General features: G+C 37.8%; 2 pseudogenes; both read left to right on the forward strand.

The window, feature by feature from the left end:
• The first annotated feature begins 13,287 nt into the window (after positions 1–13,287).
• On the forward strand, positions 13,288–14,928 carry LOC149119219 (SRSF protein kinase 2 pseudogene; annotated as a pseudogene).
• A 233-nt stretch (positions 14,929–15,161) lies between these two features.
• Positions 15,162–18,942, forward strand: LOC149119220 (poly(A) RNA polymerase GLD2 pseudogene; annotated as a pseudogene).
• The last annotated feature ends 2,717 nt before the right edge of the window (positions 18,943–21,659 follow it).

Consider the following 21,659-nt stretch of genomic DNA (forward strand, 5'->3'; position numbering starts at 1 on the left):
ACAAGAAACTCATTAAAAATTAAAGAAATACATGGACTAAAATGTGAAGGGCTGGGGAATGATATACTAGACAAATGGAAACAAAAAATGAGTAATAGGAGCAAGAGTCATATTAGATAAAAATATCATAGTAAATCAAAATAACATTAAATCAAAAGTTATATTAAGTAAAAATAGCTATAGAAGGAGACAAAGAATGATAATATATACTGGTAAAATGATCAATTCAGCAAGAAGATATAATGATCATAAATACATATCCACCCAACACAATACCTCTAAAAATATTCAGTAAGTATTGTTAGAACTAAAGAGTTGAGACAGATTCTAATTTGTAATAATGAAGGATTTCAATGCCACTCCATAATCATTGGACAGGTTATCCAGATGAAAAATAAACAAAAATACATCAAAGTTGAACCACAATATTCAGCACATGGACTAAACATTTACAGAACACTTCATCCAACAGCTACAGAATACACATTCTTCTCCTTGGCACATGGAGAATTTTCTACTTTCAGTTCATATATCAGTCCTCAAATCAACTCTCACTAAAATTTAAAAGATTAAAATCATCCCATGTAGCTTCACAAACCAAAAAGCAATAAAACAAGAAATCAACAAGAACAATGGAACATTTACAAATATTTGGAAATTAAACAACTGAATGACCAGAGTCACTGAAGGACTTAAAAAGAAAATAAAAATGGTCTTGAAATAAATGGAAATGAAAACATAACATATGAAAACCTTTGGGATATAGCAAATGAAACACTGAGTGGAAAGTACATAACAGTAAGTGCTCACATTGAAGAACTAGAAAGATCACAATTAAATAACAATCATGCATTCTAAGAGCTTAAGAAAACAACACAAAAAGGCCAGCACCACGGCTCACTAGGCTAATCCTCTGCCTTGCGGCACCGGCACCCTGGGTTCTAGTCCCAGTTGGGGTGCTGGATTCTGTCCCGGTTGCCCCTCTTCCAGGCCAGCTCTCTGCTGTGGCCAGGAAGTGCAGTGGAAGATGGCCCAAGTGCTTGGGCCCTGCACCCCATGGAAGACCAGGATAAGTACCTGGCTCCTGCCATTGGATCTGTGCAGTGCGGCAGCCATTGGAGGGTGAACCAATGGCAAAAGGAAGACCTTTCTCTCTGTCTCTCTCTCTCTCTCTCACTGTCCACTCTGCCTGTTAAAAAATTTAAAAAAGAAACAACACAAAAGCAATGGAAGGTGAGAAATAATAAGAATCATAACATAAACAAATAAAATTGAAACCAGACTAACAATATAAAGGATAAAAAAACAAAATTTTTACAGAAGATAACCATATTACATAAACTTTTAGAGAAACTAAAAAGGAAAATAGAGAAAATTCAAATAAATAAAATCAGAGATGGTAAAGGAGATATTATAAACAATATCACAGAAATATAAAATATCATCAGACATTACTATAAATAACTGCATGCTAACAAACATTAAGATCTCAAAGAAATGGATAAATAACTCAACTGTTGTCATTGCTATAATATATGCAGATAAGTGACAGTTGTGCTTCTAAAAAGCTTTTTAAAATGTATTTGAAAAGCAGAATGACAGAGTGAGGGAGAGACAACAGAGAAAGTGATCATTGATCTGCTGGTTGATTCTCCAAATGATCTCCATGGTTGGGAATGAGATGGGCAAAACCCAATAGCCTGGAATTCTACCTAGTTCTCCCACATGGATGGCAGGGGCTCAACTACTTTGGCCATCATTCTGCATTCCCAGGTGCACAAGCCTGGAGCTGGATTGGGAACAGAACAATGGTGAATTGAACAGGCATGCTGATGTAAAATAACAGCCTCACAAACAGTGGTTTAACCTGCTTGACAACAATGCTGGCACACATAGCTGGTTTTAACCCAAGAGGTAACATCATCAGATCTAAATTTTTGAAAATATATAACATCTTCAGGTCTGACCAAGCTTTCAGAGGAAGGGTTGCAGGTAACACACTTCAAAGACTACAGCATTATTCATGGAGGTACATGGTAATAACCTGAAAATGGCAAAGAGAAGCAGAATCAACAGAAAAGACAGAGGATATCATTCACTCTAAGAAATGTACACTGGGAATAATGCTAACTCCTTGGGTGAGAGATACATTATAAAACAATTCTCATTCAATTTAAATACAAAGTATATTTCTGAGATAGACAGCACTATACTATATCAGTGCTTGATGCACAATGCTAAGCAGTGTATGCAGATATGATCAGAACTACAGCATATGTGCAATGTTGTATATATCCCTGCACTGATCTTACGTTTACAATGAATTTCAAGTAGAGTAACACCACTCACAATTTTCTCAGATTGTTTCTTCATACCCATATACAAGATACACAATTATTGTGACCATGGATTTCTCTCTCTGACAAGATTCACCAGAGGTCTATGGGCCACTGCAGGCTCCACTCACTATATTCTCATATTGGCCTTAGAGTGAAACAAAACCAAGTGCCAGAGCTGTGACATGCATTTAAAGCAGCCCCTTAGGAGCAGAGGAAGCCTTAGGATACATCACTGGGACATTTCTTCCACCCAAGGCTGATTTCAAGGTGCCCATGTGATCTCTAAGAGTGCATTTGCAAGCTGTGACTCCAAATCTACTATGGATAGCCAAGATGAGCCAGGTTCAGCCACTATTGAGTAGGTACAGTAAGGAATAAAACTAAGACATATGACATGTCATCTGTCATAATCAATTTTGATGTTTAAACAACCATTATTATGTGATCAATTTTGATATAATTCCATTGTGATGTCATAAACAAATATCATCATAATTGTAAAAGCCATTGTGTTGGTATAAAGATACCATTGTCATTTCATAATTGTGATGTGAACATCCTTATGATATTATAATGATGATAAACCACCAATGTTGTCACAAAAACCTAATGTTATAGTGTCATAATCAACTGAAAACATAAAATACATTGTGATACCATAAATGTATCATTATGAAGTCATAGCAGTGATTTCATGAACCTCTATTGTTATATCAAACCAAATTATTATGTCAAATCAATCATTGTGATTTCATAACTGATATTTTGACACCATAAGCCAACCATTGTGATGTCATAAACCTACTGTTACAATGTCATAATCAAATAATCACAAGTGGGACAGAGCCAAGATGGCGGAATAGTGAGGGCGTGCTCTGACAGTCTGGGAAAATTTACTTTAATAAAAGTGGAGTTATGGTAGCCTCAGAAAAAGGATCAGGAAAAAATTGCAGAGGAAACTCTTCTGGATCAAGTGGCTGTGACTCGGAGGAACTACTGGGAGAACAAGGTTGCCCACTGCATGGAAGCCAAGCCGCGGGAGCAGCAGGGTCTGCGCGCCAGTGCAGGAAGGGGAGTGGATGTCACACAGACACCAGCGGGGAGAGTTGGGACACCCAGGGCTCCGAGTCCACACATCAGCGCTGGAAAGGGAGGTGAGCTCAATAACCAGAGACATTGGCAAGGAAACGGGGGTCAGAATCTAGAGGGGAGTGGGAAAGTGCACCAGACTGACTCCAGAAGAGAAGGAAAAAAAGGTGGGGGTTTCTCTCTCCACCAACCTTGCAAAGGGTGCAAGGCTGCAAGGCTTGCAAGAGTTTGCAAGAGTTTGTAAGAGTTTGCAAGAGACAAAGAGCAGGCCATCTCTCTGGATTTACATAACAAAAGGGGAGAGCTAAGGAACTGAGTCACTACAATTCAGTAGCCTAGGCAACCTAGTGGGAGTCCAGAGGAGAAAAAGAGCCTGCACAGACTCTTTGGGTAGAAGCCAGAGATCAGAATCTAAATACCATCAATTCTGCACAGCCGTGCAGTGCGGTATTACTTATCCCCTGAATAAATTAAATAAATAAATAAATAAATAAATAAATAAATAAATAAATAAATAAATAAATAGAGAGATTTACCACCCATAACCTGTGGGTGTCACCTTTGCACATGAGTAACCCAGAAGAACCAAGCAGAGCTCTCAGGCCACTACCATCTCAAGCCTCCAAGGCTTCTCCAACAGCAGGCAATCCACTTAACAAAGACACAGTATAAAATAAAAAATAAATAAATAAAAAAAACACACAGTGACGAAAGAAGAATTAACTATGCCAAGCAACAAACACAAAATCGAGGGAACAAGATCAACGATGACACTATGATGCCTCTAAATAAACAAAACAACCCAAACCAAGACTATGAAGATGATGAGATAATATTGCAGGATACAGAATTCAAAAAAATTATGATAAGAACATTTAGAAGTTTTCATAAACAAATGCTGGAACTACGGAAATCCTTACTGGACAGGATAGAAAATCTCTCTCGTGAAAATGAAATTTTAAGGAAGAATCAAAATGAAATGCAGAAACTAGTAGAACAGGAAAGTGTGATAGTGAAGAGAAATCAAAATGAAATGAAGAGCTCAATAGATCAAATGACAAACACATTAGAAAGCCTTAAAAACAGAATGGGTGAAGCACGAGAATATCGGACTTAGAAGATAGAGCACAGGAAAACATACAGTCAAACCAAAGAAAAGAAGAGGAAATTAGAAATCTAAAAAATATTGTTGGGAATCTACAGGATACTATTAAAAAAACCAACATTCGAGTTCTAGGAGTTCCTGAAGGCATGGAGAGAGAGAAAGGATTAGAAGGCCTTTTTAAAAAGTGAGATACTAGCAGAGAACTTTCCAGGTTTGCAGAAGGACAGAGACATCCTAGTACAGGAAGCTGATAGAACCCCTAATAAACATGACCAAAAGAGATCCTCACCATGACACGTGGTAATTAAACTTACCACAGTGAAACATGAAGAAAAGATCCTAAAATGTGCAAGAGAGAAACGTCAGATTACTCTCAGAGGATCTCCAATTAGACTCACAGCAGACTTCTCATCAGAAACACTACAGGCTAGGAGGGAATGGCGAGACATAGCACAGGTGCTAAGAGAGAAAAATTGCCAGCCCAAAATATTATATCCTGCTAAGCTCTCATTGTGAATGAAGGTGAAATAAAGACCTTTCATAGCAAACAGAAATTGAAAGACTTTGTGGCCGCTCATCTGGAACGAAAGACTTTGTGGCCACTCGTCCGGCACTGCAAAAGATACTTAAAGATGTGCTACACTCAGAAACACAGAAACAAGGCCATCAATATGAAAGAAGGTAAAGGAAGAACACCTACCAGTAAAAGAGCATGGGAAGCTCCAAGCATATACTAGAAAATATCTCCGGGAAAATGGCAGGGCAACGTCACTACGTATCCATAATCACATTACACATTAATGGTCTGAATTCTTCAGTTAAAAGACACCGATTGGCTGCTTGGTTCAAGGAACACAGCCCATTTGTTGCCTACAAGAAACACATCTCTCTAACATAGATGCAAGCAGACTGAAAGTGAAAGGTTGGAAAAAGATATTCCATGCCAACAGAAACCAAAAAAAAAAAAGCAGGTGTAGCCATCTTAATATCAGACAAAATAAACTTTAATAAGAAAACTGTTAAGAGAGTCAAAGAGGGACACTATATAATGATTAAGGGTTCAATTCAACAGGAAGATGTAATATTATAAATGTATATGCAGCTAATTACAGGACACTGGGCTATTTAAAAGATATGTTAAGGGACTTAAAGGGAGATTTAGATTCCAATACAATAGTACTGGGGGACTTCAATAATCCACTCTCAGAAATAGATAGATCATCCTGACAGAAGATCAACAACAGCAGATTTAATCGACACTATTGCCCAAATGGATCTAACAGATATCTACAGAACTTCCAATCCTACATCTAAAGACTTCACATTCTTCTCAGCAGTGCATGGAACCTACTCTAGGATTGATCACATACTAGGCCTTAAAGCAAGTCTCAGCAAATTTAAAACAATTAGAATCATACCATGCAGCTTCTCAGACCACAGCAGAATGAAGCTGGAAATTAGCAACTCAGGAAACCCCAGAAAGTATGCAAACACATGGAGACTGAACAACATGCACCTGAATGAACACTGGATCATTCAAGAAATCAAAAGAGAAATCAAAAACGTTCTGGAAGTAAATTAGGATAACAACACAACATATCAAAACTTATGGGATACAGCAAAAGCAGCATTGAGAGGCAAGTTTATAGCAATAGGTGCCTATATCAAGAAATTGGAAAGGCACCAAATAAATGAGCTTTCACCACATCTCAAGGGCCTAGAAAAACTGCAGCAAACCAAACCCAAATCTAGTAGGAGAAGAGAAATAATTAAAATCAGAGAAGAAATTAACAGGATTGAATCAAAAAATACACTACAAGAAATCAGCCAAGCAAGAAACTGTTTTTTTGCAAAAAATAAACAAAATTGACACCCCATTGGCCCAACTAACTAAAAAAAGAAGAGGAAAGACCCAAATCAATAAATTCAGAGATGAAAAAGGAAATGTAACAACAGACACCACGGAAATGAAAAGAATCATCAGAAATTACTACAAGGACTTGTATGCCAGCAAACAGGAAAATCTATCAGAAATAGATAGATTCCTTGACACATGCAATCTACCTAAATTGAACCAGGAAGACATAGAAAAGCTAAATAGACCCATAACTGAAACAGAAATTGAAACAGTAATAAAGGCCCTCCCAACAAAGAAAAGCCCAGGACCAGATGGATTCACTGCTGAATTCTACCAGACATTTAAAGAAGAACTAACCCCATTTCTTTTCAAACTATTCAGAACACTCGAAAAAGAGGGAATCCTCCCAAATTCTTTCTATGAAGCCAGCATCACCTTAATCCCTAAGCCAGAGGAAGATGCAGCACTGAAAGAAAATTACAGACCAATATCCCTGATGAACATAGACGCAAAAATCCTCAATAAAATTCTGGCCAATAGAATACAACAACACATCAGAAAAATCATCCAACCAGACCAAGTGGGATTCATCCCTGGTATGCAGGGATGGTTCAACATTCGCAAATCAATCAATGTGATTCACCACATTAACAGACTGCAGAAGAAAAACCATATGATTATCTCAATTGATGCGAAGAAAGAATTCGATAAGAGTCAACACCATTTCATGATGAAAACTCTAAGCAAATTGTGTATAGAAGGAACATTCCTCAATATAATCAAAGCATTTATGAAAAACCCACATCAGCATCCTATTGAATGGGAAAAGTTGGAAGGATTTCCACTGAGATCTGGCACCAGGCAGGGATGCCCACTCTCACCACTGCTATTTAACATAGTTCTGGAAGTTTTAGCCAGAGCCATCAGACAAGAAAAAGAAATCAAAGGAATACAAATCAAGAAGGAAGAAGTCAAACTATCCCTCTTTGCAGACGATATGATTCTGTACTTAGAGGATCCAAAGAACTCTACTAAGAGACTATTGGAACTCATAGAGGAGTTTGGCAAAGTGGCAGGATATAAAATCAATGCACAAAAATCAACAGACTTTGTATACACAAGCAATGCCACAGCTGAGAACGAACTGCTAAGATCAATCCCATTCACAATAGCTACAAAAACAATCCAATACCTTGGAATAAACTTAACCAAGGACGTTAAAGATCTCTACGATGAGAATTACAAAATCTTAAAGAAAGAAATAGAAGAGGATACCAAAAAATGGAAAAATCTTCCATGCTCATGGATTGGAAGAATCAACATCATCAAAATGTCCATTCTCCCAAAAGCAATTTATAGATTCAATGCAATCCCAATCTAGATACCAAAGACATTCTTCTCAGATCTAGAAAAAATGATGCTGAAATTCATATGGAGGCACAAGAGACTTCGAATAGCTAAAGAAATCTTGTACAACAAAAACAAAGCCGGAGGCATCACAATACCAGATTTCAGGACATACTACAGGGCAGTTGTAATCAAAACAGCATTGTACTGGTACAGAAACAGATGGATAGACCAATGGAACAGCATTGAAACACCAAACATCTACAGCCAACTTATATTTGATCAAGGATCTAAAACCAATTCCTGGAGCAAGGACAGTCTATTCAATAAATGGTGCTGGGAAAACTGGATTTCCATGTGCGGAAGCATGAAGCAAGACCCTTACCTTACACCTTACACAAAAATCCACTCAATATGGATTAAAGACCTAAATCTATGACCTGACACCATCAAGTTATTTGAGGACATTAGAGAAACCCTTCAAGATATTGGCACAGGCAAAGAGTTTCTGGAAAAGACCTGGGAGGCACAGGCAGTCAAAGCCAAAATGAACTATTGGGATTGTATCAAATTGAGAAGTTTCTGTACTGCAAAAGAAAGTCAGGAGAGTGAAGAGACAACTGACAGAATGGGAAAAAATATTTGCAAACTATGCAACAGATAAAGGGTTAATAAACAGAATCTACAAAGACATCAAGAAACTCCACAAAAACAAAACCAACAACCCACTTAAGAGATGGGCCAAGGACCTCAATACACATTTTTCAAAAAAGAACATCCAAATGGCCAACAGGCACATGAAAAAATGTTCAAGATCACTAGTAACCAGGGAAATGCAAATCAAAACCACAATGAGGTTTCACCTCACCCCGGTTAGAATGGCTCACATACAGAAATCTACCAACAACAGATGCTGCCAAGGATGTGGGGAAAAAGGGACACTAACCCACTGTTGGTGGGAATGCAAACTGGTCAAGCCACTATGGATGTCAGTCTGGAGATTCCTCAGAAACCTGAATATAACCCTACCGTTCGACCCAGCCGTCCCATTCCTTGGAATTTACCCAAAGGAATTTAAATTGGCAAACAAAAAAGTGGTCTGTACCCTAATGTTGATTGCAGCACAATTCACAATAGCCAAGACCTGGAACCAACCTAAATGCTCATCAATGGTAGACTGGATAAAGAAATTATGGGATATGTACTCTTTAGAATACTATACCTCAGTAAGAAACAACGAAATCCAGTCATTTGCAACAAAATGGAGGAATCTGGAACACAGCCTGCTGAGTGAAGTAAGCCAGTCCCAAAGGGACAAATACCATATGTTCTCCCTGATCAGTGACAACTGACTGAACACCAAAAAGGAAACCTGTTGAAGTGAAATGCACACTGTGAGAAACGGTGACTTGATATGCATAGCCCTGACTGTTAATGAACAACTTAATACATTATCCCTCTTAGTATTTTTTTGTCTGTTCTACTTAATATGACTGGTTTAATTCTGTAATTAATACACAGTTATTCTTTAATGTTGAAATTTAACTGAAATGTGATCCCTGTTAAACATAAGAGTGGGAACCAGAGAGGGAAGAGATGTACAATTTGGGACATGCTCAAGCTGACTTGCCCCAAATGGTAGAGTTAGAAACATACCATGGGACTCAATTCAATCCCATCAAGGTGGCATGTACCAATGCCATCTCACTAGTCCAAGTGATCAATCTCAGTTCAAAATTGATCATAATGAAAGGACTAAGAGTCAAAGGGAGCACATAAACAAGTCTAGTACCTGCTAACACTAACTGATAGAATAAATAAAGGCGAGAGTGATCCAACATGGGAAGCGAGATACTCAGCAGACTCATAGAATGGCAGATTTCCTAAACAGCACTCTGGCCTCAGAATCAGCCCTAAAGGCATTCCGATCTGGCTGAAAAGCCCATGAGAGTATTTCAGGCGTGGTAAGCCAAGACACTGGCAAAAAAAAAAAAAAAAAAAAAAAAAAAAAAAAAACACCTAAATGAAAGATCTCTGTGAGTGAGATCCCAGTAGAAAGAACAGTTCTTCAAAGAAGGAGGTACCTTTCTCTGAAGGGAGGAGAGAACCTGCACTTTGACTATGACCTTGTATAAAGAAGATAAGAATCGGGGAACTCAAAAGGCTTCCATAGCCTTGGAAACTCATGACTGGAGCATAGGGAGATTACTGATGCCATAAACAGGAGTGTCGATTTGTAAAGTCAACAACAGGAGTCACTGTGCACTTACTCCTCATGTAGGATCTTTGTCCTTAATGTGCTGTACATTGAGATTTAATGCTATAACGAGTATTCAAACAGTATATTTCACTTTGCGTTTCTATGGGGGTGCAAACTGTTGAAATCTTTTCTTAATGTATACTAAACTGATCTTCTGAAAAAAAAAAAAGAAAAGAAAAAAAATTATCAATTCCCAACTTGACTCTCACTGGGATTAAACATGAAAATAGGTCTGATCTGATTTCAGCATCATTTAAAAAATCATCTATTATTTTTCACTTTATGTTTCTGTGTGTGAGCAAACTGTTGAAATCTTTACTTAATGTATACTAAACTGATTTTCTGTATATTAAGTGAATCGAAAATGAATCTTGATGTGAATTGAAGGGGAGGTGCAGTGGGAAATGGTAGGGTTGCGGGTTGGAGGTACGTTATGGGGGGGAAGCCATTGTAATCCATATGCTGTACTTTGGAAATTTATATTCATTAAAAAAAATAAAATAAATAGAAAAATTAAAAAAAAAACGAGCAAAATGCAAAAAGACCCTAGTTTAGTGGGAATATAGTGAATGGCTCTAAAAAAAATTCACAAGTAAAATTATAAATACACTGTGGCATCATGAACCCACAATTGTGACATCAGAATCAGTTGTCAATTTACTAGTGTGAAGAAATAACTACATTCTAATGAAAATCAAGTTTGATACATTGGTTTTGAAAGTAGTATTGGGGGAGTTGTTGTGAATTTTTTTATTTTTATTTTTTGCATCAATAGCACTGGTTACTTCTAACAGATAAAAGCTTTCTGTAGTTGCTTCCTTTATCAGAAAAGAACATTTGCTTTTCTGAATATTGGGGACAGTTGTCATAGTCAGTTCTTCTATCAGAACTTGATTTTAACTGATACTAAAGGACCATTCTGGGTTGTTGTATGTGTATACTTTTATAAATGGTTTTCTTTTTTGTTTTTAAATTTTACCAAAAGAAAAACCATGGGAAGACCCATGTTTCTGAGGTTCCATCATTCTGAGCAACCTAAGAAATAAGTCCCTTCAAGTTAAACTGAAGATTTTCATGAAGCCATAACCTTTTAAATTAAATAGTTTGTAAGTCATTTGGACAAGTTAAATTAGATAATTTAAAAGAAGCCATATCAGAACCTGTATCTAAATCTATAGTCATAAATGCAATGGCTTATAAAAACTTTATTGGTACTAGTAGTCATCCCTCCCGAGATCAGAAAATAGACATCCTGGTGTGCTATAATAAACTAAGCAAGGTAAATGGACATTTGAATATTTGTTCTAGCGAGCCATTACTTTACAAATGCCAAAATCCCTATGCTGTATCGACTAAAAGGCCATGATTCATGGAATGACTAAGACTTGGCTCTTGAAAACCTGATCAGATTGTTAGAGACATTGGCATTTTAGGACCTGATGGCATAAGTGGGTAAACAAGTGGTTGTAATCTAAATTATTGACCTGCATGTTTTGTCTTTGTCCTGTCTCATTCCTTACATGTAGGCTCAATCTTCGCGGTATTTGGGTTACTGGTTCAGCAGATGCCAGGAAAAATAACTTTGTAGTAATCAGAATGTTATCCAACTGTATATTGTTTACTTTATTGTAAATACTGGTGAACAGTGGTCAATAAATAGTTTTATATTCCTTTAAAAAAAAAGAAAAAAGAATCAGTTGTCATGTATAAACTGACATTGTGATATCATAATTGGTTGTCTTGCCATATATCACCATGTGAGTTTATAATCAATTGTGATTCCATAAAATCCATTATGACATCATATAGCAGTATTGTGAAGTTATTAATGTACTACTGTGAAATCATAACCCAATGATTGTGCTGTAATAAAACTAGCACTATGAAGTTATAATTTTGACGAAAAAAACATTGTGATTTGAAAATATATTTTGATGTCGTAAAACATTGTGATAAGATATTGTTCTTATGTCCTAATCAATTGTGATGCAAACACCCTTCAGATATCATAACCAATTGAAATGTAATATATCATGATCATGTTAAAAGTCTGCCATTGTGATTTCTTTTTTTTTTCTTTTTTTTCTTTTTTTCTTTTTTGACAGGCAGAGTGGACAGTGAGAGAGAGAGACTGAGAGAAAGGTCTTCCTTTGCCGTTGGTTCACCCTCCAATGGCTGCCACGGCTTGTGCACTGCAGCCGGCGCACCGTGTTGATCCAATGGCAGGAGCCAGGTACTTATACTGATCTCCCATGCAGTGCAAGGCCCAAGCACTTGGGCCATCCTCCACTGCACTGGCTACAGCAGAGAGCTGGCCTGGAAGAGGGGCAACCGGGACAGAATCTGGCACCCCACCTGGGACTAGAACTGGGTTGCTGGCGCCGCAAGGCAGAGGATTAGCCTAGTGAGCCACAGTGCCAGCTTGCCATTGTGATTTCATAATCACTGTGAAATCACTCAAAGCACTGTGGCATCATAAACACACTACTGAGTCATGATAATCATTTGTTATGCAATGAACTGTAATTATGATGTTATAGTAAGTTGTGGTGTCATAAACAGCATATGATGTAATAAACAAATATTTGTGACATAAAAGGCCACTGTGGTGTTTAGTTATATCATCAGGTAATAATCAATTGTGATATCATAAAATTCCTTTTGATTTATTATCACCTGGTATATCATAAACCACCATTGCCATAAACCTATCACTGAATTCATAAAATCTACATGAGGTAATAAATTTATCATTGGACATCATACTTAATTATATCATAACCAGCAGTATATGTCATAAGCAATTGTGAATCATAAAGCAGCATTATGATATAATAATCAATTGTGATGTCAGGAAACCTTTATGCTGCCATGCAAATATTCTGATCTCATAAAGTACTAAATGATGTTATAAACTAATCATTGTTCTGTCATAATGAACTATAGTTATAAAACTATTATGACAACATAAACCAACAATTCTGAAACCACAATAAATTGTGATGACATAGCCAATTGTGATATCATAGATTTCCATTGTGATTTCATAAAGCTGCCATTATGATTTTATGATCAAATGCATTGTGAAAAGAATTGAGAGGGCTGGAACAGCAGCAGCAGTGGTAGCCATGGTGGTGACAGTGGTGCAGGCGCAGTTCTGCCTTCTTCACTGGCAGAACGAGGGGAGGCTACAGCCTGGCTTGACTTGGCTTGGCTCACCTCAACCTCCACATGGCCTCTGCAGCTGCCACCAATGTGAAGCCCGCTGCCCCGCTTGCACTGCATAGCAATGAGTTCTGGGAAAGTGCTAGCCAATCAGGCCTGAAAATGAAAGCAAAAGAGAGAAACACCCCAAAAAGCTGGAGCATCAACAGACAGCTCCTTTATTTCCTCAACCACTGCCACTGCTACCACCTTCGCCACCTCTGCCAGACCCCACACCCCCAAAGCCAGAGGAAGAGATCAAATGATGAGGAGCAAGAGGACCCTGTGGACTATTGCAAAGCTACCAATCATCCAGTGAAAATTGGAGACTTCTTCAATGCCCGTTATCATGTTATTAGGAAGCCTGGAGGGAAGCGCTTCTCTACTATCTGGCTGTCTTGCAATATGCATTGGAAAAGATCTGTTGCTATGAAACTTGTAAAAGTGCCCAATGTTATATAGAAACAGCCTTGGATGAAATAAAATTCCTCAAATGTGTTCAAGAAAGTGATCCCAATGACCCAAAGACATGGTAGTCCAGCTCAATGATGACTTAAAGATTTCAGATATGAATGGAATGCATGTCTACACAGTATCTGAAGTGCTTGACCACCATTTCCTCCAATGGATTGTCAAGTCCAACTATCAAGGCCTCCTAGTGCACTGTGTAAGTATATCATTCGACAGGTCCTTCAAGGGTTAGTTCATCTGCACAGTAAATGCAAGATCATTCACACCGACATAAAGCCAGAAAACATACTGATGTATGTGGATGATGCCTATGTAAGAATGGCTGCTGAGGCCACTGAAAGCAGACAGCAGGTGCTCCTCCTTCTTCAGGGTGTGCAGTAAGTATGTCTCCACAGCAAAAACCTATAGGAAAAATAACTAAAACAAACAGAAAAAGCTGAAAAAGAAACAGAAGAGGCAAGTAGAATTATTGGAGAAATGCCTTCAGGAGATAGAAAAACTGGAGTGTGGAGCCAAAAGGAAAATAATAGAAGAAAACATCACCTCAGCTGTGCCTTCCAATGAGCAAGATGGTGAATACTGCCCAGAAGTGCAACTAAAAGATGCAGAATTGGAGGAGGCCACCAAGGACAGCCGTGAAGCTGAGGACCAAGGTGAGAAAGAAGATGCTCAGAAAGAAAACATTCAGGAATGTAACGACATTGTCAAACAGGAACTTGCGAACCTAGATCCCTCATGGATAGAATCCCTGAAAACCAACGTCCATATAGAGTATGGCCTCTACTCCCTGGAGCAGCAGCTGGAGGAGGAAGAAGATGATGAAGTTGACTGCCCAAATCTCAAGGAGTATAACCCTGATGAGCCAAATGCAGAAAGTGATTACACATATAGCAGCTCTCACAAAGAGTTCAATGGTGAATTGCCAAATGGACAATATAAAATTCCAGAGTCACAGCTTCCAGAGTTTCCTACTTCCCTGTTCTCAGGGTCCTAAGAACCTATGGTCTGTGGCTCTCTGCTGTCAGAGGGATCACCACTGACCAAGCAAGAGGAAAGCAGTCCATCCCATATCAGAAGCAGGACCGTTTCAGCCTCCAGTACTGGGGAGTTACCAAAAATAAAAACCCTGGCAGCTGACTTGTTGGTGAACCCCCTGGATCCTCAGAAAGCAGATAAAATTAGACTAAAAATTGGTAATCTGGGAAATGCTTGTTGGGTGTATAAACACTTTGTAGAAGACATCAAGACATGGTAGTCAAAAATCTACTGTGATGCCATAAATGATCACAGTGACTTCAAAATCAATTGTGAAATGAAAAAAGAATCAGTGTATCATAAGCCACAATTTGTAGTAGATTTGCAAGTCAAAATTGTATTGTCATAAACCACTATTTTGGCCCAGTGCTGTGGCTCAATAGGCTAATCCTCCGCATGCACCATTGTGACATGATCAATTGTGGTTTCATAAACAACCCTCATATTGCCATAATGATGATTGTGATCTCAAAAAACTACCATTACAGTCACATAATCAATTGTGAAGTCATTGAAAAATAGCTGGGATATCATAAACTTACCATTTTGTCATCATAATTAATACATCTTAGTCAATTACTATGTCATGAACCACCATTGTGATGGCATAATCAAATGTGATGTCATAGAACACATTATTGAAGTTATAACAAATTCTAATATGAAAACCATTTTCATGTCATATACTAATATTGACATGCCATAAATATATATAGACCCAACATAAAGTGTTCATGATGAAATGAATATCTCTGTTATCATAAAACTATCATTGTGAGGTAATAATCAATTGGAATATCATAAATGACCACTGGGTGGACATGACATGAATTTCATTTGAGATGTTCTATTAATCTATTCATCTGTTTTTGTGCCAGTACCAGGCTATTTTGATTATCCTGTAGTTTTGTCTTGAAATCCAGGATTGTAATGCCTCTAGCTTTGTTTTTGTTGTACAAGATTGCTTTAACTATCCAGGGTCTCTTGTGTTCCATATGAATTCTAGCATCATTTTTTTCTGGATATGAAAAGAATGTCATTGAAATTTTGATTGATATCATATGAAATGTCTAAATTGATTTTGTATGTATGGATATCTTGGTGATGTTTATTCTTCCAGTCCATGAATGTGGGAGATTTTTCCATTTTTAATGTCTTCTTTTATTTCTTTGTTTAGTGTTTTATAATTTTCATGATAGTAATCTTTGAATTCCTTGGTTAACCTTATTCCAAGATATTTGATGAATTTTATTCTCTTTGGAGCTACTGTGAATAGTGCTGATCTTACAAGTTCTTTTTCAGCCATGGCATTGTCTGTGCATACAAAGGCTCTTGATTTTTCTGTGTTGATTTTATATAGTGCCACTTTACCAACTCTTTTATGAGTTCCAATAGTGTCTCAGTGGAGTTTTTTGCATCTCTTATGATCATGTCATCTGCAAATAGGGATAATTTGAGTTCCTTTTTTTCTAATTTTCACCCATTTGATTTTGTTCTTGCCTAATGGCTTTCATTAAAACTTCCATAATTATATTGAATAACAATGGTGAGAGTGAACATCTTTTTTTGGTTTTCAGATTTTAGTGGGGGTGTTGACAGCTTTTCACCAATCAGTGTGTTGCTTATCATGGGTTTGTCTTATATTGCCTTGATTGTGCTGAAAAAATGTTCCTTCTATATGCATTTGCCTTAAGATTTCCATCATAAAAGGATGTTGTATGTTGGGGCTGGCACTGTGGTGCAGCAGATTAACAACCTGGCCTGAAGCACCAGCATTCCATATGGTCCCTGGTTTGAGACCTGGCTGCTCTACTTTTGATCCAACTCTCTGCTTTGGCCTGGGAAAGCAGTAGAAGATGGAGCAAGTCCTTGGGCCCCTGCACCCACATAAGAGACCTGGAAGAAGCTCCAGGCTTCAGATCAGCACAGCTCTGGCCATTGCAGCCATCTAGGGAGTGAACCATCAGATGGAAGACCTCGTCTTCCAAGCTGATTGAGTGACTCCATTTTTCTGCATTCTCTGGCTGCATGTTAACACATTATCACTCACTATGCAAGTTCAAGCCATTACCCTTCTTTTTTTTTGACAGGCTGATAGAGACAGACAGAGAGAAAGGTCTTCCTTTTCCATTGGTTCACCCCCAATGGCTGCTGCGGTCAGCGCACTGTGGCCGGTGCACCACGCTGATCCATAGCCAGGAGCCAGGTGCTTCTCCCAATCTCCCATGTGGGTGCAGGACCCAAGCACTTGGGCCATCCTCCAATGCACTCCTGGGCCACAGCAGAGAGCTGGACTGGAAGAGGAGCAATCAGGACAAAATCCAGCACCCCAACCAGGACTAGAACCCGGGGTGCCGGCGCCACAGGTGGAGGATTAGCCTATTGAGCTGTGGCGCTGGCCGAAGCCATTACCCTTCTTAAATGAGGCTTCCCACGCAGTTTTCTCTCCACTTTTCCACCAAGTGTTTACCACCTATACTATTCTCCTCACTGTTTTTTCCTCGCCCTGCAACCATGTCACTCCCTAATCTTCTATAATATACACTTGTATTGTCATAAGCTATGATTGTCATGTCATAATCAATTGTGATGTCATAAAAATCCTTGTGATGACATGATCAACTGGGATATCACAATCATTGTGATGTCATAATCCAACAGTTGATATCATGATCAATATGAACTCTTAAAAGTTACTGTAATGCTATGAAACTATCATTGTGACATTATAATCAATTCTTACATCAATAACATATTGTGATGTTATAAAGCTACCATTGTGATGTCATAGTCAGTTTTGAACTCATAGAATCTATTGTGATGTCATAAATCTATCTTTAGGTAGTCATAATAAATTGTGATGTTATAAACCATCATTGTGATATAATAATCAATTGCAATATCATAAAAATCATTGTTTTGCCATCATTATTATGATGCAATAAACCAACTGTCATGTCACAAACCAACCATTTTGGTATCATAATCTATTATGAAGTAATAAATACTATTGTGACATAAGAAATCTATGATATCAAATTGTGATATCATAAAACGTTATTGTGATATCATAATAAATTTCAATGCCATGAAAACCACTGTTATGATATATACCAATATTGTGAACTATATTGTGATGGTTAGAACATTGTGATTTCATAAACCAGCTACAATGTTGTCATTATTAATTGAAATTTGAATCTACTCCTGGCTTTGGATCAGTGTAGCTCCAGCCTTGCAGCCATGTGGGCAGTGAACCAGCAAATTGAAGAACTCTCCATATTTCTCTGTGTGTGCCCCTGCCTCTCTGTAACTCTGCATTTCAAAAAACTTAATAAATATTTTAAAAAGAAAGCAATGTGTCAAACACAGTTGCACAGAGAAACCCAGCTCTTATTTCCACAATGCATACTTTTTGTTTAGATCTTCTTTAAATGGATTTGCCATTTGGAGCAAAGATGGTGCTTTATGCCCAGTTGTCAAAGAAGAACCAGTAAATCAGAATACTTAAGCATGACAAATACTTAACTTAGTCCCATAAACACTTCTGTACAAGACTCTGTGGCTACACAGAGATTTTAGCTGATTCATGGCAAAGTTCAAGTGTGAAGTTCAGAGATAACATCAGTTGTGTGGAATTTGATTTGAATGTAAACAATATTACTAGAATAAGAAAAATATTCCTTCTCAGAACTTACATACACATTGAAAGTCTAGAACATCGTTTAGTGCTGGTGATTAAGAAATGGGCAAGTCACCATATATAAATGATGACAGATGTGGTAATATAAATAGTTATAGTCTCATATTGGTAGTTTTTCACTACTTACAGCCTTTAACCAAACCCATCCTTCCATCTCTCCAAATAATTTAGCCAAAGTATATTAGTTCTGCTATACATTGTACTTTGTACATCTAAATCCTTACTTCTGAAAAATGAATCAAATCTTGATTACCTCTTTTTGGAATTTCTTCAATATTATGCACAGAATTTAACTCAAGTTATTTCTGCCCATGAACAAAGCCATGTGAAGTCTGATGGTATTGAGTGCAGAATTAAGCACATCTGTGTGGATGAATTTCAGGAAGTAAGGAACACAGCCAGAGCTGTCCATGAAAAACAGAAATTTGACATGATCAAAGAAAAGTTTTTAAAGTCATGACACATATTGATAAACATGAGAGAGACATGGACAGTATACTCCCCTTAAGAGCTGATGTATAGAAAAGGTAACTGGTCTTTCTCTTGATGAGGTCTTCAACAAATGAAGAACAGTGGCTTTGTCATTTACATTTTTTTTTACCTCCATAATGGTTTACTTTGTGTTCTTTTGGTTTTCATGTTTTGTTTTAAAATGGTATATTACATAAATATTGCAGATTCTATTATAACATTTCCTAATAAAACCATTTGATTTAAGATATTTTTGAAATGTTTGCATTAATGATTACTTATATTATGGCATGAATTTTCAGGATATGAGATAAAATATATTTTGGGAAATTACCTGAACAAATAAAGGTTTTGTTATAAATTCAGTTCATTGTACTACATGCTAATACTGACACAATGCATAAAATTTTGAAGAGGGTCTAATTGATAAGTGCTTACAATATAACCTCCAAAAGACAGTCTGCTCTTTTATTCCACTCTAGTGAAGTTAAGAGTTAAGTCAGGTATCAGGTACTTGAAGCAAAATGAAATATTTTACTTCAGTGAAATCACTCCAGAGTCATGAAATACTAGACAATTCTTTTAAGTTTTCATTTGACTCATTGAAACTGACCTGAAGCTTCAAGAGTTTGTGTTAAAATTTTATTAGTACCTCATATATTTTCAATGAAATTGAAATTATTTAAATTTCTGTAGAAACAATACATTTTTCACTGTAGTTCTGTAAGCACTAACACAGAAGATAGCTGTTTCCCAGCATCCATTTCAGTATAGATGTTTTGAAAAGATTAAGTTCCCAAAGCTGGCCGGTGCCGTGGTTCACTAAGCTAATCCTCCACCTTGCGGCTCCGGCACACCGGGTTCTAGTCCTGGTCGGGGCGCCGGATTCTGTCCTGGTTGCACCTCTTCCAGCCCAGCTCTCTGTTGTGGCCAGGGAGTGCAGTGAAGGATGGCCCAAGTGCTTGGGCCCTGCACCTCACGGGAGACCAGGAGAAGCACCTGGCTCCTTGCTTTGGATCAGCGCAGTGCACCAGTTGTGGCAGCCATTGGAGGGTGAACCAACAGCAAAGGAAGACCTTTCTCTGTCTCTCTCTCTCTCACTGTCCACTCTGCCTGTCAAAGAAAAAGTTCCCAAAGCTTTGTAGCAGTGTAGCACAGTGAGCACACCTATTACTTTCCCATTTTCCTGCTATTATTCTCCCTGTGACATGAAACAACAGGAACAAAAAGTTCAAAGTTAAGGTTGTTTTCTATTTCAGTCTCAGATTTTGTTTCTGGGGGGCAATGGAAGGATTATCATGTGAATTGGAATTTTTAGGCAATAAGCCAAAATAAAATGTTTTAGTTAAGACATAACAATTATTATAAATAACAGCTTACTGTTTGTAAAAATGTCTTTTTTAGTATTTCTTTCACACGAGGAAGAAATAGTGTGGCTGCTAAAGCAAGTTACAGTGTTTATTATTGTGGCTGGCGTTGCAGCTCAATAGACTAATCCTCCACCTGCAGCGCCGGCACACCAGGATCTAGTCCTGGTCGGAGCACCGAATTCTGTCCCAGTTGCCCCTCTTCCACACCAGCTCTTTGCTGTGGCCCAGGAGTGCAGTGGAGGATGGCCCAAGTGCTTGGGCCCTGCACCCCATGGGAGGCCAGGAGAAGCACCTGGCTCCTGCCTTTGGATCAGCGTGGTGCGCTGGCCACAGCATGCTGGCCGCGGCAACCATTGCAGGGTGAACCAATGGCAAAGGAAGACTTTTCTCTCTGTCTCTCTCACTGTCCACTCTGCCTGTCAAAAAAAGAGATTACTTTATTGTATAAATAGCTATGAATTTAAATGTAAAAAGTGTTCTTGAGGGGCTGGTGCTGTCACATAGCAGGTAGAGCCACCACCTGTAGTGACAGCATCCCATATGGGTGCTGCTTCAAGTCGTAGCTACTCCACTTCTGATATAGATCTCTCCTGTGGCCTGGAAAAGCAGTGGAGGGTGGCTCCTGCATCCATATGGGAAACCTTGTGCAAGGTCATGGCTCTTGGCTTCAGATCTGTGCATCTCTAATCATTGTGGCCAATTGAGTACTGAATCAGCTGATGGAAGTCCTCTGTCTCTCTGCCTCTCCTCTCTCTGTGTAACTTTGACTTTCAGATAAATAAAGTAAATCTTTAAAAAACACTCTTGAAAACAGGTTTAAGTTTTCAACTTCTTTTAGACCTACTATTGCACAGTTTGCCTATCTAATGTAGTTTTTTGCAGATCAATTCAAATGCTGAAATTTTTGCTTATCTCACACTTGTAAAATGTACATGTATTCACTTTATTCTTTGAGTTTAAATGTTTGTATGATGTTAAATGGAATATAAGTTTACATATGCATGAAATAAAATAAAATACAGATGTTGCTGAGAAGGGCATCAGCAAACAGATCAGTAATGCCAAAGCAATGGGCAGACAGAAAAGGACTAAGATAAAGAGTTGATATGGATTTTTAAAGCTGTTCAAATGCTTCAAATTAAGGTTTTAAATAATGGCTAGTGGTTGTATTTTTATTGGAAACACATTACTCAGATATGGATATTAGATAGATGGAGTGTGATGAATTATAAAACTACAGTGGAAAATAAGGACAATACAGGCCTCAACTAAAGAAATATATCCAGAAATATTTAGAGTCCAAAATGTCAATACCTGTTATAGAATGATTTTTATTAAATCATACATAAGGGGAATAAACTCAAAAGTAAATTTTGCCACAAAATGTTTTTTTTTTAAATCCCACAA

Source organism: Oryctolagus cuniculus, chromosome Y (assembly GCF_051225735.1).
Source record: "Oryctolagus cuniculus isolate XC-2025 breed Fujian yellow rabbit chromosome Y, ASM5122573v1, whole genome shotgun sequence".
In the NCBI taxonomy this organism is placed as follows: Eukaryota; Metazoa; Chordata; class Mammalia; order Lagomorpha; family Leporidae; genus Oryctolagus; species Oryctolagus cuniculus.